The sequence below is a fragment of the Callorhinus ursinus genome, unplaced genomic scaffold, assembly GCF_003265705.2.
Source record: "Callorhinus ursinus isolate GAN/ISIS: 27379988/994484 unplaced genomic scaffold, GSC_fseal_2.0 scaffold40, whole genome shotgun sequence".
Lineage (NCBI taxonomy): Eukaryota > Metazoa > Chordata > Mammalia > Carnivora > Otariidae > Callorhinus > Callorhinus ursinus.
Window position 1 is genome coordinate 5,987,226 of NW_027397102.1, and position 22,116 is coordinate 6,009,341.

A 22,116-nucleotide genomic window follows, 5' to 3' on the forward strand; every position below is an offset into this window, starting at 1 on the left:
TTGGGGCCACCACCATCCTGAGAGCTGTTGCTCAGTTGTGGCGCAGCTGTTTTGTCCCTCCCAGGGGATGTTTAATGGCTCTCATGTTCCAGTCCTTTTTGGGGTGCTCGGGCAAAAGCAGTTTCCCTACCAGCCCAGCTTACAGTTTATGGTGACTGAAGCTGAGAGTCTTTCCTGGGCTCGCTGACCATAACTCGTTTCCTAGCTCTGCTTCTTAGGCACTCTATCAGTTCAGGCACCCCCGTTCTTTCTGTGTCCCCTGGGATCCTGAGATCACAGTGACTCACCTGGAATTCTGCCTTTTTCATCCCCTGAACCCCTTTCAGAAAGGGATGTCTCTCACTGGAGCAGATTTCTAAGGGTTCTAATTTTGCATTCTGGTGTTATATCACTTTCTGGCAGCCAGCTCATGGAGGTTCCCTTCCCCCCCTCCATTTATCTTCTGATATTTTCCCACAGATTCATGACTCCATATATCCTACCTTGCAAAAAGCAATCATAGATTTCCAGATATATTTTCTTACATCTCAAGCTGAATTCATGGGTATCCAGAATGGTTTGATAAATATCCAGCTAAATTTGAGAGACCAGATGAAACGAGGTCCCCTATTCCTCCACCATCTTGCCTCCCTTCTTGTTTACGTTTTCTACCAGCAGTTTTTCTTAAATATTTTTTTAATTTTTTAATTTTTTTTTACCAATTGAGCACTTCCTCTCTTAAAAATAGAAGACAGTGGTTACCAACAAGGTCTCTATGTATAGTAAAATACATAATTTAAAGTAGGAATCTCTGTAATGTATGTTGTACTTTTAAGAGGTCTCTGGACATATGAGAGTTACTTAGTAAAATCTGTTGACTACATAAACAGAAAAACAAAAAAACTGGAGCATGTTCAGAATATTGTGATCAGTATGTTAAGGAGATTAAAAGCCATTCAGTATAAAGCATTGTTGGAGGAATTAGATTATTTATTTGCCTAGAGAAAAGATACCTCATGGGAGACCTGAACACAGTCTTCAAATATTTGAAGAGTGTTCATGGTAATGATGGATAACTTCTTGTCTATCTACCTAAGCAGTATATCTAGAACTAGTGGGTAAAAGTAACAGAATGATAGATTTTATTTCAGTATAAGAACTTTCTGACAGAGCTATCCAAAGCTGGAATGGGTTGTTTTAGAGTTCATTACTTGTCAATGGGGATATTTAGAGTTGGATCTGTATGCATGTTAGGCAGGCCTGTTGCATGGAGAATTTAAGAATTGGTGGATGATTGGACTAGATGGCCTTTTAGGTCTTTTATAACTCTTAGACCTTATGATTAATAACCTTTCATTTTTATTTGTGAGTGTAATTTGTTTCATGGGATGGAATTCAACTATGAGACATTACTTGTGCAAAAGTAAAGCAGGATGACAGATGAATGGATTAAGATGATGTGATATACATATACAATGGAATATTATGCAGCCATCAAAAGGAATGAAATCTTGCCATTTGCAACGATGTGGTTGGAATTGGAGGGTGTTATGCTGAGTGAAATAAGTCAATCAGAGAAAGACATGTATCATATGACCTCACTGATATGAGGAATTCTTAATCTCAGGAAACAAACTGAGGGTTGCTGGAGTGGTGGGGGGTGGGAAGGATGGGGTGGCTGGGTGATAGATATTGGAGAGGGTATGTGCCATGGTGAGCGCTGTGAATTCTGTAAGACTGTTGAATCACAGACCTGCACCTCTGAAACAAATAATACATTATATGTTAAAAAAAAAAGGCGATAGCAAGAAGGGATAAATGAAGCGGGGGGGAATCGGAGGGGGAGATGAACCATGAGAGACTATGGACTCTGAGAAACAAACTGAGGGTTCTAGAGGGGAGGGTGGGGAGATGGGTTAGCCTGATGATGGGTATTAAAGAGGGCACATACTGAATGGAGCACTGGGTGTTATACTCAAACAATGAATCGTGGAACACTACATCAAAAACTAATGATGTAATGTATGGTGATTAACATAACATAATAAAAAAAATCAACTGGAAAAAAAAGTAAAGCATGATGAAGAGCACTGTATTCTTTGATAATGAGAAGTAGGTGTACCAAATAGTATTGCTTGCATATGTCTATACTGGAAAGACTGATTAACAAATTAATCAATCGGGGTTCTGGTTACTTTTTTTTTTTTTTTTGCTGTGAGGGTAATGAAGTATATCTCAAAAGCTGGGTACAAAGCTGTATCTTTAAGTAAAAGAAGGCATCTCTGAGAGGCCTTGCATCGGGCCTTAAGGCACTAGGCACATGGGTGAGCATTCCTTAGCCATTCCCTCACAGCTTTCTAACTCTTTGACCTACCCACAATATTTTTTTTCCTGTACAATGTGTTCAGCCCTGATTGTTTATATTGGTCTTGCCCTACAAAAAGACCCTGATAAAACAGCACTGGACAGTGGATAAATAGCAATCATTTATCCTTATGAGTCTATTTCCTCATCCATAAAATGGCATTGTAACAACTTCCCTACTACCTTTCACGCTTATGATATAATGTATATAAACATAGTTTATAAACACTAGAGAGTTGTTAAAATATGAGGAATTATAATTAAGATAAATTAGTTTGAGTGATTGTAGTCTCAGGTAAAATTTCAATTTAAAAGTGTCGACTATGTGCATTGGTTCCGTCAGTGAAATTCAAATATAATTATAAAATTCAAACAAATATTTATCACAGAGATTGTAAACAAAACTCTGGCTTTGGATAATGGATATATAAATAGGAATCGGTATTATTGACATTCTTAACTCTTTTTCTTGGCTAGAGAATTCCTAATGCAAAATCAGACTATACAGATCCACAGCCCCTTATCCACAATTGAGAAATTTCTTTAAAAAATCTGAAAATCTAAAATGTTTTCATAATTAATTTTGGTGGCAAACCTTGACCTAGCATGAAGTGGTTTGGTAGCAAAAACTAGAAATGTGAGATGCTAATTATACTCATTTATTCCCTTTAGTGTGAATAGTCATATTTCCTACAAAAATATTAAATGTATTTGTACTCCCATATTGCCTTTCTAATATCTGACAAATTCTGAAATTTAAAAGATGCCCTGCCACCACCCAGGCATTTCAGAGGAGGGACTGTAGTAGGATTTACATAGTCCCAGCTTTATCTGCATTCCCAGTGCATATCTAGTTGTTTTAAAAATCAGTAGAGACTACTTGGTATACAAAGAAATATTAGAAACTAAGAGCAGAGCCTTGTACTGCATCACAACAACTTCCTGTTGTTTAAAATGTCTAATTTCTTACCCAAAATCTTTTGATACCTTCAGTTTGTTCTTACTCATCTCCTTTGCCCAAGTAATATTAGATGGATATTGGCATCTGGATTTTTTATATTAAAAATTTTGACCAAATGTGATCTTTGAGTTTACTCCAGTGAGTATCTAGGGACCAGTCAATCTGAATCAGTGAAACAAAAAGGCAAAAATATGTATTGAAATCAGGCTGAAGGGGCGCCTGGGTGGCTCAGTCGTTGAGCATCTGCCTTTGGTTCAGGTCATGATCCCAGGGTCCTGGGATCGAGCCCGACATCGGGCTCCCTGCTCAGTGGGAAGGCTGCTTCTCCCTCTCCCACTCCCCCTGCTTGTGTTCCCTCTCTCGCTGTGTCTCTCTCTGTCAAATAAATAAATAAAATCTTTAAAAAAAAGTCAGGCTGAACTTGCCACTCTAAAACATAGCATAGATTTTAAAAAAACACAGTATAGTTTTAAAATATAGCAATATTTTACTAGTAAAAGAAGGTGAAGCGAAAAACCCTCAGCAAACTGTTCTTCATCCTGATAAACCCACCAAGGAGATGTTAGTGCTTTTTATTTGACTAGCTCATAGCTGAGGAGAGATGGTTTTCATTCAGGATAAATGTCACTGGTCAAGGATGTATATCCACCTATATACTTCAGATATTAAGTTTTTTTGGTTACTAGCAGTTCACTTTCAGAAACCCATTTAAGAATGCTTTTTCACAGTCTATACCATATCCAATGTCCATTATCCTGATTTCTACCCTTCTGGCTCTTCAGAGCATGATTCCTGTACCACTTTTCTTAGGAACTCATGGAAGGAATTGAGTGTTTTGCCCTAAAATATGACAATCCACTCAGTAAGTTTTAAAATCACACCTATTTGGAAAAAAAAGGATCTTTAATGATTTTTTAAAATGTATCAAACTGAGTCAAAAGAGATATGGCACAATTAATCAAATTGGGAATTTTAACCTTTGGAATAAATGGGACTTAAATCATACATTTGGATCACTAAACAGCTACTTAGTGATAGTTGTCTTTTGACTTCTATTTTGCCTTTTTATTTTCCCAAGACTCTTTCCATCTTCTTCACTGTTACATGTACTGTCTTGTTTTATTACTACATTGTTTTAACTTTTTAAAATTTTACTTACCCCCCCAACTTGTGCCTATTGGTCTCTTAGTTAACCCTGGGCTATTTTATCTATTATTCTACTCATTAATTTACTTGTACAGCTTGTTCTCTGTTTCTTTCACATGAATCTTGGGTGTTTTGATTGCCTTTACATTTTTTTCTGAGTGAGAATTAAATGAGTTAATTAAAGCACTTAGTACCTGACATATTATATACTTTTTTTGTTATTTTTACCATTTAATTACATGTTTAAAAATTCTGAACTCAAAAAGTTAAAAATTTAAAATCTATATTCAGTATTACATATCATGAAATGTATAATTTCTGTATGTTTCCTTTAGAAACTGTACAGATATATTTTCCTATTCAAATTAAACTCTGATTTAACATTATCTCTTTCATATGCATGCTTTATACTCTTAGACATTCTTAAAATTTTTTCTTCTTCCTTTGATATATATTATAGTGCCAGGAAAATATTGAGCAACTATTTTGTTTCATCTTTGGCCCTTCCAAAGTGTACTAATTCCCTTCTACATTTCATTGCAGAATAACTACATGGGCTATCAAAAACATACCCCTTGGATCATTGACTTTGTCAAATAATTTCCTTCCTGTAATCTATTTGCTTGCATCTCTTCTCAATTTTAGTATTTTTATTAAAAACAGTTATGGGATGATTTCTATAAACTGGTCATACTATATTAAGACCTTATGTTGGAAAGAACTCTATCTTTTAAAATGGTTTTATATTAATTTTTGACATTCAGAACAATGACCAAATGTTAATCAACTACAATACTTTGTAACTGTTCAAGGATTTTTAAAACAATGTTCATTTGGGAGATGAAAATTAAGTAGACAATATGTCCCCAAAGTTTGTATTTCAGAAATTACAACTTAATTTTGATTTTGCATATAGACAGTTACAATAAAACAAAAAAAAATATTTGGCTATGTATGTACATCTGTATGGGTTATCTATTCATCTTTACTATTTTTTTATTAAAGTCAAAGTAACATAAGGAATACAATTTTAATCTTTAATATGTCCTGTGTAGCATTGGATTTTTTTGAGATTTCATGCTTAGAATTGCCTTATATAAATTTCTCACTTGAAAATATTTTTAACTATAAGATCATTAATGATGCAACAATAATATTCTTTGTCTCCTGGCAACAGTATCCATGGTGTTGTGGCAAGGGAGGTGCAGAGAATGTGGGGAGATCAGTTGATGGGGAACTCTGAAGAAGGAAGTTAATCTTCAGAGTAGTAGTGCCATTAAATTCAAAAAAGTGTGCTAACAAAAGACACGGTGAGAAATCTCATAGAAAGGAAGTTTCATTACTTTTCCTTTTAGTTTCAACTATGAGTAGACATTGAAATTGACATTGGAATTACATTTCCTTCAAAAACATTTTACTCAACTAAAATTTATACTGAATTTATTAGAAAATTATCTCTTTTATTAATAATTGTGTCTATAATTATGGCTGTGGTAAGATTGAACTCAGTTAATGTGATGAAAAAGGCTTCAGTAATTATATTTGAATTTTACTTTCTGTGCTTAGGTCAATGGTTATAGATGATAAACAAAATATAATTGATATGTTAATGTAGTATCAAGAATTATGTTTATTCACAGCTCCAGGGTAAGGGAATTACAACCCCTCCAGATTAATTGACTAACATATTTACATGTCAATAAATAGTGAATGATTTTGAAAACTTTAACTTCACACATTTATAAAGTGAAGTATTAAAGTCTATACCTCACTTTTTTTTTAGATATCAAGTGTGTTTACTACATATCAGTGCAAGAATGTTATAGGCAGGTAATAAGTATATTTACATATTTTTTTCTATAATCCTAAACTTCCTTTCAAGATTTATTTTTCCTTCTGTAAAGCACCCATTAGTTATCTCTTTTGTATAGTCTTTAGGTGCCTTAAAAGTGAAGTTTATTTTATGCTAGTAGAAAAATTTAATGGAAGCAAAGTTTAGAAACAATAATCCAATTAATACATTTAATATTACTAACTATAAACTTAGTGGATTGCATTAAGACAATTCTACTTTAAACTCTCAAAGACTGCATTTTGAAATTGTTCCTTTAAAAAATGCCATCCAGCTGTTTTCTCTTGTTAGAAGTGGCTATAGATATGAGAGAAAACATAAGGACCTAAATATTTCTAGCCAAACCAAGAGCAGAATGTATTAAGTGGGAGAAGGAAGTCCTCATGATGCAAATTGTTAAGGAAAACAAGTAAACAAAAAAGGCACTAGTGAAAAAAGCCACTTGTTTCAGAAAAACTGCCCTCTGAGCATGAATGTAAGTTTGTATTTATGTTAGCAATGATTGAAGGAGGAAGGAGGAGGGTGTGTGTGGGTGTATGTTGGGGAAAGACATTTGTCAGACAGCACTTTGGGAAAGAAGAAGAAATTGGGTTTCTGTGTGGGGAGAGAGAAAAGGTAATATTATTCCACTGGACAAAGTTCAACAATAAAGGAGAAAGGAAAGTAATGGAGAGATCACCCGCCTGGAGTAGGTGGAACCCATATGACTCAATACTATGAACCACCTTAAATTGTGTGCCCATATTGTTGCCATGGAAATAGTTCTACACTACAAGGGGGATAAGCCTGGGAGAAAGGGAAGTCTGTAGAGTGGGTGAGTTGGACTAGAGAGGTCTTTTGGGGGAAGTACTGTCAGTACCCATTTGCCCTTGGACAGCAGTGGTTTAGGGACCCTGGCAGCTGTTATAAGTGCTTGTTTCTGTGCTCTCTTTTCCTTCTTCCTTAATATCTTTCCTTCTTTCTCCCCTTATTCTTTTCCTTTTACTTTAATTTCTGCATTTCTCTTTCTTTTTCTCTGGCCACCCTTCCCCTTCTCCTCTGTGCTTAACAGCAGGCCCCCTCCAGAACCTCATTCTAGCACCACATCCCTGCCCCACTCCAGTTGTTTGGAAGGATTTGAAGAGAATAGCAGTTGGTAAAGTGAGTTCTTATGGTCCAGAAGGTGCTGTAAAGGGAGAAGGGGAAACAGGCTAATAGATTTTTTTAATGCTAAGGCTTTTTCATGGAGCATTCTGGTGGATTCCTACTTTCCTGCCTCTTCAGATAGTGTTCCTGAGTCATATAGAAGCTATATATGTTGCTGGCTGTAATTCTGGGGTCCCCTTCAGTCTCCAGAGAATCTTTCCTTGATCCCTATGTGTTGACAGGGTTATCCACAAAGAGGTAACAGATCTGGAATGACTTGGAGAATGCTTACCTGGTTACTGGGTATATTGTGAGAATCATGGTGACCTGAACAGGGTCCAGTGCAGAGGGGATGGAGATTTGATCTCACTAGGAAGCTTTAGCTCACAACTTGCCGGAGAATCCTATTGTACTTCAGTCTTCTCAGTGATTTCCCTACCCTGTCATTCCCTCCAAAGGGAACTGGAGTTCTCTCTGGCCAGCTCCCCTCTTGTTAGTGGCAGTTTGGAGAGGCAGCAACTCTTTGCATCAGGTGCATTAAAAGCAAAAGAAGTCTGACTTGGTGACTGTTGAATTTGCATAGCTATCAGCCTCTACCAGCCACTAAAAGGAGCGGAGGGAGAGGAAGAAAGAGCTCTCACACTTCCCACTGTAAGAGATTGGTGCTAAACCTGAAAGGATTCGGGAGATGATTTTCTTAGAACCGTGCACACTTTAATACTTTAAAGCAACAAATATCCACAGCAACATAAAAAATATAAACAAACACAAGAAAGTGTATATATATGGGTTGGGGCAGTGTGGGAAGAAGAATGAAATGAAATGAAAGAAATGAAAGATTTCTCTGGGATTAGAAGCAGAGGTTTAACCTGGAGGAAGGTAGCTCCTTTTTAAGCTTCTGAGCATCATGCTTTTAAATCCAGAGCTGTTTCTCATTGAGGCTTTTGTGTTGTTTTCTCTGGGTGCCTGGCATGTTGATCTTAATTGTTCCAATGCACTTTCACCTGAGCTTTTTAACTCCAAAACCCTCTTTTAGCATGGTTCCATCCACATATAAGAATTTCAACAAATTATTTCCCTATTCTCAATGACAGGAAACCAGGAATTCATGTTAATTCTCAAGAAAAACACTATTAGAACAAAACTTGGAGCTAAACATAGTGTTTGAAAAAAGATGGTCATAAAGTAAAGAGAATGACAAAACAGGATACAAGTAACACAAAGTAGAATCTATCTGCCTGCCTTTTTGTGGGTATGAATAGAAACTAGAAATCTTAAACATTTCTACCATCTTTTGGTATAAGAGAAATTGATGTTTTCCTACCCTTCCTTCCATGGACAAGCCTAATTATAGTAAGTCCAATAACATCTCTGAGCACTTTGCTACTTCTAGGAGTTGAAAATGAAATTATCACACATGTTTTTAACATAATTAAAAACATTTTTAAAATTAAGAAAATTTAAAAATAAACACTTTTTTTCTAAAGTTTCATCATTATCTGAGATGCATTGGTAAAAGGCTAGAAATTTGGAAAATGAACCCATTCATATCATTAGTAGAATCCCAGACAAGTGAAATAGTTTTGTGAATTAACATAAATTGGAACTGTTTTAACATCAGTATCATAAGATTTATTCTTTAGAACCAAATTTGAAAGTGACTAATGCTAAAGTGAACTGGTATTGAGAAGTCCCTCCCAAATCTTTAAATGCTATAGACTTATAATATCAACAGTGCACTATGGCATAACTAATACACCGTTTTGTGATATAAGTATTATTCCAGGACTTAAGCACAGTGGTCAAGCATATAAAATTGCATACACATAATAATAAAAACCTCATATAAGCATTCTAAATTCAATTATAAACAAATATTAGAATTTGTATCTATATTAAAAATTTTGGAAATGCGCAGATTTTATTTTAAATGTTTACACTTTTTCTTTTAAAACATTCATTCTGGGCTGCCTGGATGGCTCAGTCAGTTAAACATCTGCCTTTGGCTCGGGTCATGATCCCAGCATCCCGGGATCAAGCCCTGTGTTGGGCTCTCTGCTCAGCGGGAGCCTGCTTCTCCCTCTCCATGCCGCTCCCCCCACCCCACTGGTACTCTCTCTGTCAAATAAATAAATAAAATATCTAAAAAATAAAAATAAAAAATAAAACATTCATCCTTTGCCAGATTTTAATCTGAAATATGTTTTAAGATTTCTTTGTAATTAAATCTTTTTTTTTCAAATTTGTATTTAAATTCTAGTTAGTTAACATATAGTGTAATATTGGTTTCAGGATTAGAATTTAGTGATTCATCACTTACATATAACACCCAGTGCTCCACACAAGTACCTTCCTTAATACCCATCACCCATTTAGCCCATCCCCCACCCACCTCCCCTCCATCAACCCTGTTTGTTTTGTAAAGTTAAGAGTCTCTCATGGTCTGCTTCCCTCTTTTTTTTCCCCCTTTCCCCTATGTTCATCTGTTTTGTATCTTAAACTCCACATGTGGGCTAATAGAAAAGTCCACAAGGATGAACAGGCAAATACTTTATTATAATCAATGACTTTTAGTCAAGATATTTATTTTTAACAGATTGTAAAATAGCTGCCTATTTAGATTGATAAATGTATTGTGATTATGGTGTTTATAAAAAGAATTTTATATCACTTTTCAGCCTTTTGGCTAAGATCAAGTGTAGTATCTGTTCTTATCAGTTTAAAAATAATTTTATGGCTTATCCACACAGCTTAATGTTAGTACTAGTTATTAAGAGTACAATGGAACACCATTCAGCCATAAAAAAGAATGGAATCTTGCTATTTACAATGACATAGATGGAGCTAGAGAGTATAATGCTAAGTGAAATGGGTCAGTTATAGGAAGACAAATACCATATGATTTCACTCATATGTGGAATTTAAGAAACAAAACAAATGAATAGAGGGAATAAAGAGAGACAAGCCAAGAAACAGACTCTTAAATATTGAGAACAAACTGATGGTTACCAGAGAGGAGGTGGGTAGGGGGATCGGTGAAATAGCTGATGGGGTTTGAGTGTACTTGTTGTGATGAACACTGGGTGATGAATGGAATTGTTGAATCACTGTATTGTACACCTGAAACTAATATAACACTTTATGTTAATTATACTGGGATTAAAAATAAAAAGAGAAAAAATTACTTTAAAATATTTTGCATCTACAATTAGACTCTAAACACAGGCTTATTTTTTTAAAGATTTTATTTATTCGAGACAGAGCACGAGCAGGGGAAGCAGAAGAGGGAGAGGGAGAAGCAGGCTCCCAGCCCCTGAGATTGCTCCCAGGACCCCGAGATCATGACCCGAGCCAAAGGCAGACATTTAATCATCTGAGCCACCCAAGCGTCCCAACACAGGCTTATTTCTCCATTTCATTTTAAGCAAAACCTATTCTGATTTTAGTGGAACAAAGAACTAATGAATTGAATTGAAAAGAAAACTGGTTCTTTAGCGTTTTTTAACTTCCATTTTACTTTATATACATTTTTAAAACTTCACTTGCTTTGCCTTCCACTGCTTTGTTATCTCTGATGATATCCCTGTGCTTAGGGTTAGCACAATAAAGAAGCAAGAAAAAAATTTTTCTCCAGTATTGAGAATATAAGAACAAAATTAAATCTATTAAGATAATTTGTTTAAAAAAGTTTATTTTATTGATCCCTACATAGCTATTGCAATACTTTCATTCCCTTTACAGGTACTGCTCTACTCCCCTGAAAATATTAAATTTAAAAAATATGATTTGATTAACCAACTATTTGATTGACATTACAGCTTTATTTTTGAAATGCAAAATGAAAAAACAGTACATGTCTTACATTTTTCATCACTTAGCCAGACACAAAGCAGTAACCATGATGGGGTGAGGGTTTTGTTTTGTTTTGTTTTGTTTTTTTCTAATCCTGGTCTGGCTTATGGGTCCATGGGTATCCCAATAAATATTTTCTTAACTGTACTTTTAGATTTGATGAGTCGAATATCAGTAGGAGTTTTCTCTTAGTCTAATGTATTACTTCACTCTTTACTTTTGACAGGGTGAAAACAGTGTGAGACTTTTCTACGATATCATTAACACTTTCATTTCATAGATATTGTTTCTTTTTATTTTCTGTTTAGTGTATTATACTATTAATGTCATCCAGGGTATATTCTACTGTGTTAGTGAATATAGCATGAAAATATCAAAGTAATATTATTTGGCAAACATAATATTTTCTTCTTGATATACCAAAATACTATTTTTTCTGAAATGGGTATTTGTATTGGTAAGGAGATAATAGTTGGTTGTGAATAAACCATAGCTTCAGTAAATTACTGCATTGTCATTTCTTTTTTTAAATTTTTTCAATATTATTATGTTATGTTAGTCACCATACAATACATAATTAGTTTTTGATGTGGTGATCCACGGTCCATTGTTTTTGTATAACACCCAGTGCTCCATGCAGTATGTGCCCTCCTTAATACACAACACCGGGCTAACCAATACCCCTCTCCCCTCCCCTCTAAAACCCTGTTTGTATCTCAGAGTCCATGGTCTCCCATGATTCATCTCTCCCTCTGATTTCCCTCCCTACAGTTTTCCCTTCCTTCTCCTAATGTCCTCCATGCTATTCCTTATGTTCCACAAATAAGTGAAACCATATGATAATTGACTTTCTCTGCTTGACTTATTTCCCTTAGCATAATCTCCTCCAGTCCCAACCATGTTGATGTAAAAGTTGGATATTCATCCTTTCTGATGGCTGAGTCATATTCCATTGTATGTATGGACCACATCTTCTTTATCCATTCATCTGTTGAAGGGCATCTCAGCTCTTTCCACAGTATCGCTATTGCGGATATTGCTGCTATGAACATTGGGATGCATATGGCCCTTCTTTTCAATACATCTGTGTTTTTGGGGTAAATACCCAGGAGTGAAATTGCTGGGTCATAGGGTAACTCTATTTTTACATTTTTGAGGAACCCCCACACTGTTTTCCAAAGTGACTGTACCAACTTGCATTCCCACCAACAGTGTAAGAGGGTTCCCCTTTCTCCACAACTTCTCCAACATTTGTTGTTTCTTGCCCTGTCCATTTTTGCCATTCTAACTGGTGTAAGGTGGTATCTCAATGTGGTTTTGATTTGAATTTCCCTAATGGCTAATGATGCTAAACATTTTTTCATGTGTCTGTTAGCCATTTGTATGTCTTATTCAGAGAAGTGTCTTCATATCTTCTGCCCGTTTTTTGACTTGATTATTTGTTTTCTGGGTGTTGAGTTTGAGAAGTTCTTTATAGATCTGGATACCAGCCCTTTATCTGTAGTGTCACTTGCAAAGATCTTCTCCCATTCTGTGGGTTGCCTCTTTGTTTTGTTGACTGTTTCCTTTGCTGTGCAGAAGCTTTTTATCTTGATGAAGTCCCAAAAGTTCATTTTTGCTTTTGTTTCACTAGCTTTTGGAGATGTATCTTGAAAGAAGGTGCTGTGGCCAATGTCAAAAAGGTTATTGCCTATGTTCTTCTCTAGGATGTTGATGGATTCCTGTCTCACATTGAGGTCTTTCATCCATTTTGAGTTTATCTTTGTGTATGGTGTTAGAGAATGGTCAATTTCATTCTTCTGCATGTGGCTGTCCAATTTTCCCAGTACCATTTATAGAAGAGACTGTCTTTTTTCCATTGCATGTTTTTTCCTGCTTTGTCGAAGATTATTTCACTAAAGAGTTGAGGGTCCATATCTGGGTTCTCCATTCTGTTCCATTGGTCTGTATGTCTGTTTTTCTGCCGGTACCATGCTGTGTTGGTGATCACTGCTCTGTAATATAGCTTGAAATCGGGTAACGTGATGCCCCCAGCTTTGTTTTTCTTTTTCAACATTTCCTTGGCAATTCGGAGGTCTTTTCTGATTCCATACAAATTTTAGGATTGTTTGTTCCAGCACTTTGAAAAATGTCATTGGAATTTTGATTGGGATGCCATTGAAGGTATAGATTGCTCTGGGTGGCGTAGACATTTTAACAATGTTTATTCTTCCAATCCATGAGCATGGAATATTTTTCCATCTTTTTGTGTCTTCTTCAATTTCTTTCATGAGCGTTCTGTAGTTCCTAGAGTGTAGATCCTTTACCTGTTTGGTTAGGTTTATTCCCAGGTATCTTACGGTTTTTAGTGCTATTATAAATGGAATCGTTTCTCTAATTTCTCTTTCTACAGTTGGCATTGTTAGTGTATAAGAAAGCAACTGATTGCTGTGCATTGATTTTGTATCCTGCCACATTACTGAATTGCTGTATGAGTTCTAGTAATTTGGGGGTAGAATCTTTTGGGTTTTCCACATAAATTATCATATCATCTGTGAAAAGAGAGACTTTGACTTCTTCTTTGCCAATTTGAATATCATTTTTTTTCTTTTTGTTGTCTTATTGCTGTTGCTAGGACTTCTAGTACTATGTTGAACAATAGTGGCAAGAGTGGGAATCCTTGATGTGTTCCTGATCTTAAGGGAAAGGCTCTCAGCTTTTCCCCATTGCAGATAATATTCGCTGTGGGTTTTTCACAGATGGATTTTATGAACTTAAGGAATGTTCCCTCTATCCCTATACTCTGAAGAGTTTTAATCAGGAAAGAATGCTGTATTTGTCAAATGCTTTTTCTTCATCAATTGAGAGGACCATGTGGTTCTTCTCTCTCCTCTTATTAATGTGTTTTATCACGTTGATTGATTTGTGAATGTTGAACCACCCTTGCATCCCAGGGATAAATCCTACTTGGTCATGGTGGATGATCCTTTTAATGTATTGTTGGATCCTATTAGCTAGGATTTTGTTGAGGATTTTGGAATCCATATTCATCAGGGATATCGGTCTGAAATTCTCCTTTTTGATGGGGTCTTTGCGTGGTTTGGGGATTAAGGTAATGCTGGCCTCATAGAATGAGTTTGGAAGTTTTTCTTCTGTTTCTATTTTTTGAAACAGCTTCAGGAAAATAGGTATTATTTCTTCTTTGAATGTTTGGTAGAATTCCCCAGAGAATCCATCAGGCCCTGGATTCTTGTTTTTTGGGAGGTTTTTGATCACCACTTCAATCTCGTTCCTGGTTATTGGCCTATTCAGGTTGTCAATTTCTTCCTGTTTCAATCTTGGCAGTTTATAGGTTTCCAAGAAGGCCTCCATTTCTTCCAGATTGCATAATTTATTGGCATATAGTTGTTGCTAATAATTTCTAATAATTATTTCTATTTCCTTGGTGTTAGTCATGATCTCTCCCCTTTCATTCATAATTTTATTAATTTGGGTCCTTTCTTTTTTCTTTTGGATAAGTCTGGCCAGTGGTTTATCGATCTTACTAATTTTCTCAAAGAACCAGCTTCTAGTTTCGTTGATCTGATCTACTGTGTTTCTGGTTTCTAATTCATTGATCTCTGCTCTAATCTTAATTATTTCTCTTCTAATGCATGGCTTAGGCATCATTTGTTGCTTTTTCTATAGTTCTTTAAGGTGTAGAGTTAGTTGGTGAATTTGGGATTTTTCTATTTTTTTTGAGTGAGGCTTGGATGGCTATGTAGTTCCCCCTTAGGGCTGCCTTTGCAGTATCCCATAGGTTTTGGACCGATGTGTTTTCATTCTCATTGATTTCCATGAATTGTTTAAGTTCTTCTTTGATTTCCTGGTTGACCCAAACATTCTTGAGCAGAGTGGTCTTTAGCTTCGAAGTGTTTGAATTTCTGCCAATATTTTCCTTGTGATTGAGTTCCAGTTTTTAGACATTATGGTCTGAGAATATGCAGGGAATAATCTCAATCTTTTGGTATCGGTTGAGACCTGATTTGTGACCCAGTATGTGCTCTATTCTGGAGAGAGTTCCATGTGAACTTGAGAAGAATGAGTATTCTGTTGTTTTAGGGTGGAATGTTCTGTAAATATCTATGCGGTCCCTCTGGTCCAGTGTATCATTCAAAGCTCTTGTTTCCTTGTTGATTTTCTGCTTAGATGATGTGTCCATTGCTGAGAGTGGAGTATTGAGGTCTTCTACCACTAACATGTTGTTATCAATATGACTATTTTGCTTAACAGTTGGCTTATATAGATGGCTGCTCCCATGTTGGGCACATAGATATTTACAACTGTTAAATCTTCTTGTTGGATAGACCCTTTAAGAATGATATAGTGTCCTTCTGTGTCTCTAACTACAGTCTTTAGTTTAAAATCTAATTTGTCTGATATAAGAATTGCTACCCCAGCTTTCTTTTGAGGTTCGCTGGCATGGAAGATGGATCTCCATCCCTTCACATTCAGTCTGGATGTATCTTTAGGTTCAAAATGCGTCTCTTGTAGACAGCATATTGATGGGTCCTGTCTTTTTATCCAGTCTGCAACCCTGTGCCACTATATGGGAGCATCTAGGCTGTTCATGTTGAGAGTGATTATTGAAATATATTAATTAATTGTCATCATGTTGCCTGGGAAAACCTTGTTTTTCTAGATTGTCCCTGTAAATTTATGTTGTGTATCACTCTTGGGGTCTTTCTCCTTTTATAGAACCCCACTTAATATTTGTTGCAGGGCCGGCGTAGTGGTCACATATTCTTTCAGTTTCTGCCAGTCTTGGCAGCTCTGCATCTCTCCTTCCATTCTAAATGACAGCCTTGCCAGATAAAGTATTCTTGGCTGCATGTTCCTCTCGTTTAGTACCCTGAATATGTCTTGCCAGGTCTTTCTGGCTTGCCAGGTCTCTGTGGATAGGTCTGACATTATTCTGATGTTCTTCCCTCTGTATGTAAGGAATCTCTTCCCCCTAACTGCCCTTAAGATGGTTTCCTTGGTTCTAAGATTTGCGAGTTTTACTATTACATGCTGGGGTGTTGGTCTGTTTTACTTGCTCTTGGGAGGGGTGCTCTCTGCCTCTAGGACACGAATGTTTCATTCCCCAGATTAGGGAAGTTCTCAGCTACGATTTGCTCAAATATATCTTCTAGTCCTCTCTCTCTTTTTCCACTCCCTCTGGGATTCCAGTAATTCTGACATTGGAACACTTCATGGTGTCACTTATTTCTCTGATTCTATTTTCATGGATTCTGAGTTGTTTTTCCCTGGCCTCCTCTTTTCCCTTTTTATCTATTAAATTGTCTTCCAGGTCACTGATTCATTCTTCTGCCTCACTTACCCTAGCTGTCAGATTGTCTAGATTAGATTGGATCTCATTGATAGCATTTTTAATTTCTGCCAGTTCAGCTAGAGATTCTATGTTGCCATTAATTGGTTTCTCTATTCTAGCTATTGTCTTCACAATTGCTAGCCTGAATTCTATCTCCAACATCTGCATCCATTTGTAAATCTGTGGCATAAACCATAATCTCTGAGTCTTTCCTATTTTGGGGGTTCCTCCGCCTAGTCATTCTGTTGATGGGTGGTTGAGGGAATGTGCAGAGTCCAAATTATTGAGCAGAACTCAAGCAACACGCACCTGTTTTCTAGGGACCTTAAGGTTGCTGGTCCCTTGTTCTCCCAGCCTGTCTTCTGGGGAAGGGGCCTGCCGCACTGTTACTCAGGCAACCCTGTTTGGGCAGAGTTGCCCTGCCCCCCTGTGGCAGGGAATGGGCTGAGCGGGAACTAGTTTTTGGCGCTTTTGTTCTCTGGCGGCTTTCCGCATCTCTTCCATAAGTCAGAGCAGAAGAGACTGTTTCTTTTTTTTTTTTAAGATTTTATTTATTTATTTGAGAGATAGAGAGAATGAGAGAGAAAGCACATGAGATGGGGGGAGGGTCAGAGGGAGAAGCAGACTCCCTGCTGAGCAGGGAGCCCAATGCGGGACTCGATCCAGGGACTCCAGGATCATGACCTGAGCTGAAGGCAGTCGCTTAACCAACTGAGCCACCCAGGCGCCCGAAGAGACTGTTTCTAACCCTCTGCCTCAGCGCAGAGAGATCACAGTCTGTTCTTCAGTGAGCTCTCCAGGCCACACTGTCTCCGTTTCTGTCTGTGCTGCTATAAACTGCAGCATCCTGGGTTGTGCGCCCCTCTGCAGCGCCCCCCAGCCTGTCTCCAGGTCGGGGCACGTCTCTGCCCTTTGTGCTTCTAGAACTGCCAGCCACCCCTAGTTCGCACACACAGCCCTGCTGCTCCAGGTTTCCATCCTGGGGTCTGCCCTAAAGTCCTTTCCCAGCCGCTACTGGTCTTCGAGTCTGTGCCTGTCCCCAACGCATGAGGCTGTCGCTCACCGGTGGTGTAGGATCCCCACGGCCAGGCTCCCTCCCGCTGCCCTTTATCCTCTGATATCTGCCCACAGAATCACAGCTCCCAGCTTTGTACCTCAAAACCAACCCTCTTTGATATTCTATTTGTAGAAATCCAGATCTTCTTACCTCTCAGGCTCATTTCATGTGTGTTCAGAGTAGTCTGGTAGATATCCAGCTCAATTCCGGGGACCAGTTGGAATAGGGTCCCCTACTCCTCCGCCATCTTTTCTCCCTGCATTGTCATTTCTTACCATTTCTCACAGACATTAGCATTCCCTTTTAGAAACAAAATTTTACCAGATAAAATATCCAATACCTCTTTCCAGTAATATACATATACAGATAATACATAATAGTTCATTGAACTAGTAAAATACATTGTAATCAAAATCTGTTTACCTATATGTAAGTATATATGTATATATGTAGTGATAGTTTCTAAAGCATAAGAATCTACTTCTGTGTACAATCACTTATGATAGTGGTACTATTAGACTTGTTTTTAGAATCCTAATACAAAGTTTATAAACACTTTCTATTAGTTTAAATATTTACTTGAGAAAATAATGTTGAACTGTTAAAAAAAAAAGCCTGTAGTCTAAAAGAACATTTACTTCGATTAGAATTATCTAGATTATTCAAAGTAATGCTTTACTTTAAATAGAAATAGCCAAATTATGAGGGACTAAGTACTGCTGTTGGGACTACTGTTCCTTTACTCTTCTTTCTCAGTTTTCTATAGATTAGTGATTCTTAAAGTGTGGTTCCCTGAACAACAGCATCAACATCACCTGCAAAGTTGGTAGAAATGCAAATATTCAGGCCTCACCTCTGACCTGGATAAGAAACTCTGAAGGCAGGACCCAGGAATTTGTGTGTTTACAGGCCCTCCGTGTAATTCTAATGTATGCTAAAATAATTTCTTCTGTCAGTCTTTAGGTCTCTTTATCTCTTTGTGTATATATATCTGTGTGTATATAATTTTTAGGACCACTCATCAGGGATCACCACATTACCTGCATAACATTTATAAAAGAACTCATTGTTGCATTTTTCTCCCTGCAGTTTTCCTGACTGATTCATTATTTTATTCAGTGATAAAATGAAAATTACTACTTTCATTAAAGGAACCACTGAATCATCATATTAATTTAACCATATTGCATTCTCAAAGTAATCTTCCCATCGTAAGTCTTAAACCTTTTTTCATTCTTGTTGAAAATATTATTCTAGTATTAATACAAATATGAAAACAGTGACTAAGTTTTCCTTTTCTTCTTATAGTCAGAAGGACCATAGGGTGGTAATAGGGAGAACAATTATACTTTACTATACAAGTATCTATTTGCAGTTCTTTGTGAAGTCTTGCCAACTCTCTCATCTTGCCTTGTATTCCAGTGAATTTAACCAGTTGAATAATGGAAACCACTTTTTGGGTTTACTGTAGTTGGATACGTTATGGGCATACTAGTATTGGTTAAGCTAGATGGAAAAAGTGATAGCTTTAAGGATGAGTAAATTGGAAGAAGTCAGAGTCAGAATAAGTTTTATATGCTGCAAAATAATGAACTACTGTTGATTTCCACTTTTGGAGAAGAATAATTAGGAATTTCAGATTTTGTACTTCCGTTTGGGTTTATGTGACACAATATTGAAGGATTTCTGCCTTGAATTTGAGCTTTTGGTCTGTGAAAATATAGCTTTATATTCCATGTTCAATAAACACACTTTGAGTAACTAAGAACTGTACTGTACCCAAGACAAACATAAACAATGTGAATGGTTTTGTTGGGTGTTTTCCCACCTTTTATATGATAGTCATCCAAAGTTGATATTTAGCCATGCTCTTTGGTTCAGCAATTCAAATTAAATTTTCCAAGTTTTGTAATGTTTTTGTTATTGATATATAAGTATTTGACTCTGCTATATGAAGTATGACAGCTAACTGCTGAACCATAACGCACACATGAAGATGTCTTATTATTTTAATGTCATATGTGAAATCTGTAATTACAACATTATATTGATATTGTGCATTATGTGAAAATAGAGGATGTGCCAGAGAAACATAACATTGCTCTCAGATCTTAATTATCCATGTTAATAGAGGTGAGCATTGGTAGAGGTGTAGATAGATTCCAGATGAATAGAAATCATTTATATTTATTCAATTGTGACATATATTTCATAATATTTTGCATGCTCATGTATGTCTATATGTGTTTATGTGTATCACAAATTTATTTTCATAATTATGCTTTTTTCTAAGGCTATTTTTAAAAATTCAAATTTGCATTTCATGTACATATAGCAGTAGAGGTGGTTGGTGAGATGTAGCTTGAAATTCCTCACTTGGTAATAATGTTAATTTAATAGAAAAATAGGCTTGATTTATTTTTTAATTTATTTTTTTAAGTAGGCTCAAAGCCCAATATGGGGCTTGAACTCATAACTCTGAGAGCAGAGATGCTCTACTGATTAAGCCAGTCAGGTGCCCCCAAAATAGTCTTGATTTAAAAAATAAGTTTATATAGCTGTGGATACAGAAAGGTAAAAAATTAACTAGTTATTAAAACTGATTTTGATATTTAAGTAATATATTGCTCAACCAAAGACACAGTTTTCCCACACTTTAGCAAGTTGGTGTCACTGTTTCTTTTTTAACAAGAAATACCAGGCCTAAAATATCATATATGTGTATTTTTAAGCTCTCTAGATAATTCTGAAAACCAGAAATTTGGGGTATCATTAACATAGGTGGATCAAGCAGCAACTAAATAGTTGTTCAATGATGATCAATTTCCCTACACCACTTCTCTAGTGTAAAATGAAATTAAAATTTGGATAATCTCTTGTCTTTGCAAGATGATAGTATGATTCTGTCTGGGAAACAAAATTCTGACCCTTCCCTTCCTCCTCTTATATCTATGAGCAGATTTAAGATATAAAGTAAGACTTCCTATTTCTTGATTTAAAGGACACCTTTTTGATCAAGGACTCTTACGTTTTGACAGTTAACTTACTTATGTCTTTGGAGGGCTTTATTTGCACATAAATATCCTAGAAACTTCTGTATGGTGTCAGTATACCAATGTAAACGATCTTTATTTTCAGATCATTGGTAGAGGTACAGGTTTACAGGGGGATTGTAGGAATGGGGTTGGACCATTGAACTTTAGACTTTTGACTAATACTGACAATGGAAATCTGCCATAAGGAAAGGAAAAATTGTCACTTGCAAAAGAAATTTACATATTAAAAAGGAATTTGGGAATGTTTTCTACATCAATTAAAGTTGTATAGTTTACATTTGATATTTCTAAAATATTAGGTAAATGATTGATCTTGCTTAGGCCTTTACATGAAACTAGCGAGTGTTATAGATTATTTTTCCAGATTGAGAATTTGAGGATAACAAACTTTGTTAGCTTAAAACAATTCGGTGATAATTCCAGGAAGAGAAATTAGGAAATAGGCATGCCAGTTCTTACTGCATACTTTGTTCTTCATATAACATTTTATTTTTTCAAATGTCCTAAAGTCAATATACAGACCATTTCACTTGATGGATGAATAACCAAAATCCAATAGCCTGGTGTGTAGTCAATTCAGTCCATTCATCTTTAAGGATTGATTTGGATATTGACATTGCTAATAAAACTCTCTGAACATTAGTAATTAATGTGGCTTAAAATGCAACAAAGAATGCCTTATGTGGGCCATTTCATCCCATAATAAAAATAAGTACTCTTTTATTAATATATATGGAGATTTCATATACAGAAACAGAATAGGTTTAGTCTTATTTCCCACTAACATAGATTTGCCATTGCTTAATTGGCCTTTTGCAAAATGCTTGAACTGTCAAAGTCAATTCAAAATAAGTCAGTCCAAGAAAGACAAATACCATATGATTTCATTCATCAGTAAAATTTAAGAAACAAAGAAAAAAAGAGACAAACAAAAAGCAGACTCTAAAATATAGAGAACAGGGCGCCTGGGTGGCTCAGATGGTTAAGCGTCTGCCTTCGGCTCAGGTCGTAATCCCAGGGTCCTGGGATCGAGTCCCGTGTCGGGCTCCCTGCTCCTTGGGAGCCTGCTTCTCCCTCTGCCTCTCTCTCTCTCTCTCTCTCTCTCTCTCTCTCTCTCTCTGTCTTTCATGAATAAATAAATAAAGTCTTTAAAAAAAATAAAAAATAAAATATAGAGAACAAACTGGTGGTTACCTAAGGAAGTGGGTGGGGGGATGGATGAAATAGGTGAAGGGGATTAAGGGTACACTTATGATGAGCACTGAGTAATGTATAGAATAGTTGAATCACTTATTGTACACCTGAAACTAATAAAACACTGTATGTTAATTATACTGAAATTGAATAAACAAGCAAACAAATAAATTGAGAAAAGAAAAGTTGATTTTTTTT

At 36.2% G+C, this 22,116-nt stretch overlaps 1 protein-coding gene and 1 pseudogene across 3 annotated transcripts in view; both read left to right on the plus strand.

Annotated features, from left to right (window-relative positions):
- Positions 1 to 22,116, plus strand: part of TENT5D (terminal nucleotidyltransferase 5D) — a 103,402-nt gene that overhangs the window by 75,615 nt on the left and 5,671 nt on the right. Inside the window, exons 1-2 of one of the 3 annotated variants that reach the window (XM_025864640.2) lie at positions 5,689 to 5,760; positions 18,758 to 18,879. The gene's annotated coding sequence lies outside the window, so the exon portion shown is untranslated. Of the gene's footprint in view, positions 1 to 5,665; positions 5,761 to 18,757; positions 18,880 to 22,116 lie in introns of those variants that run through there. The other 2 variants (XM_073880918.1, XM_073880919.1) reach the window with 2 other exon arrangements.
- On the plus strand, positions 10,094 to 10,222 carry LOC112834765 (U2 spliceosomal RNA; annotated as a pseudogene).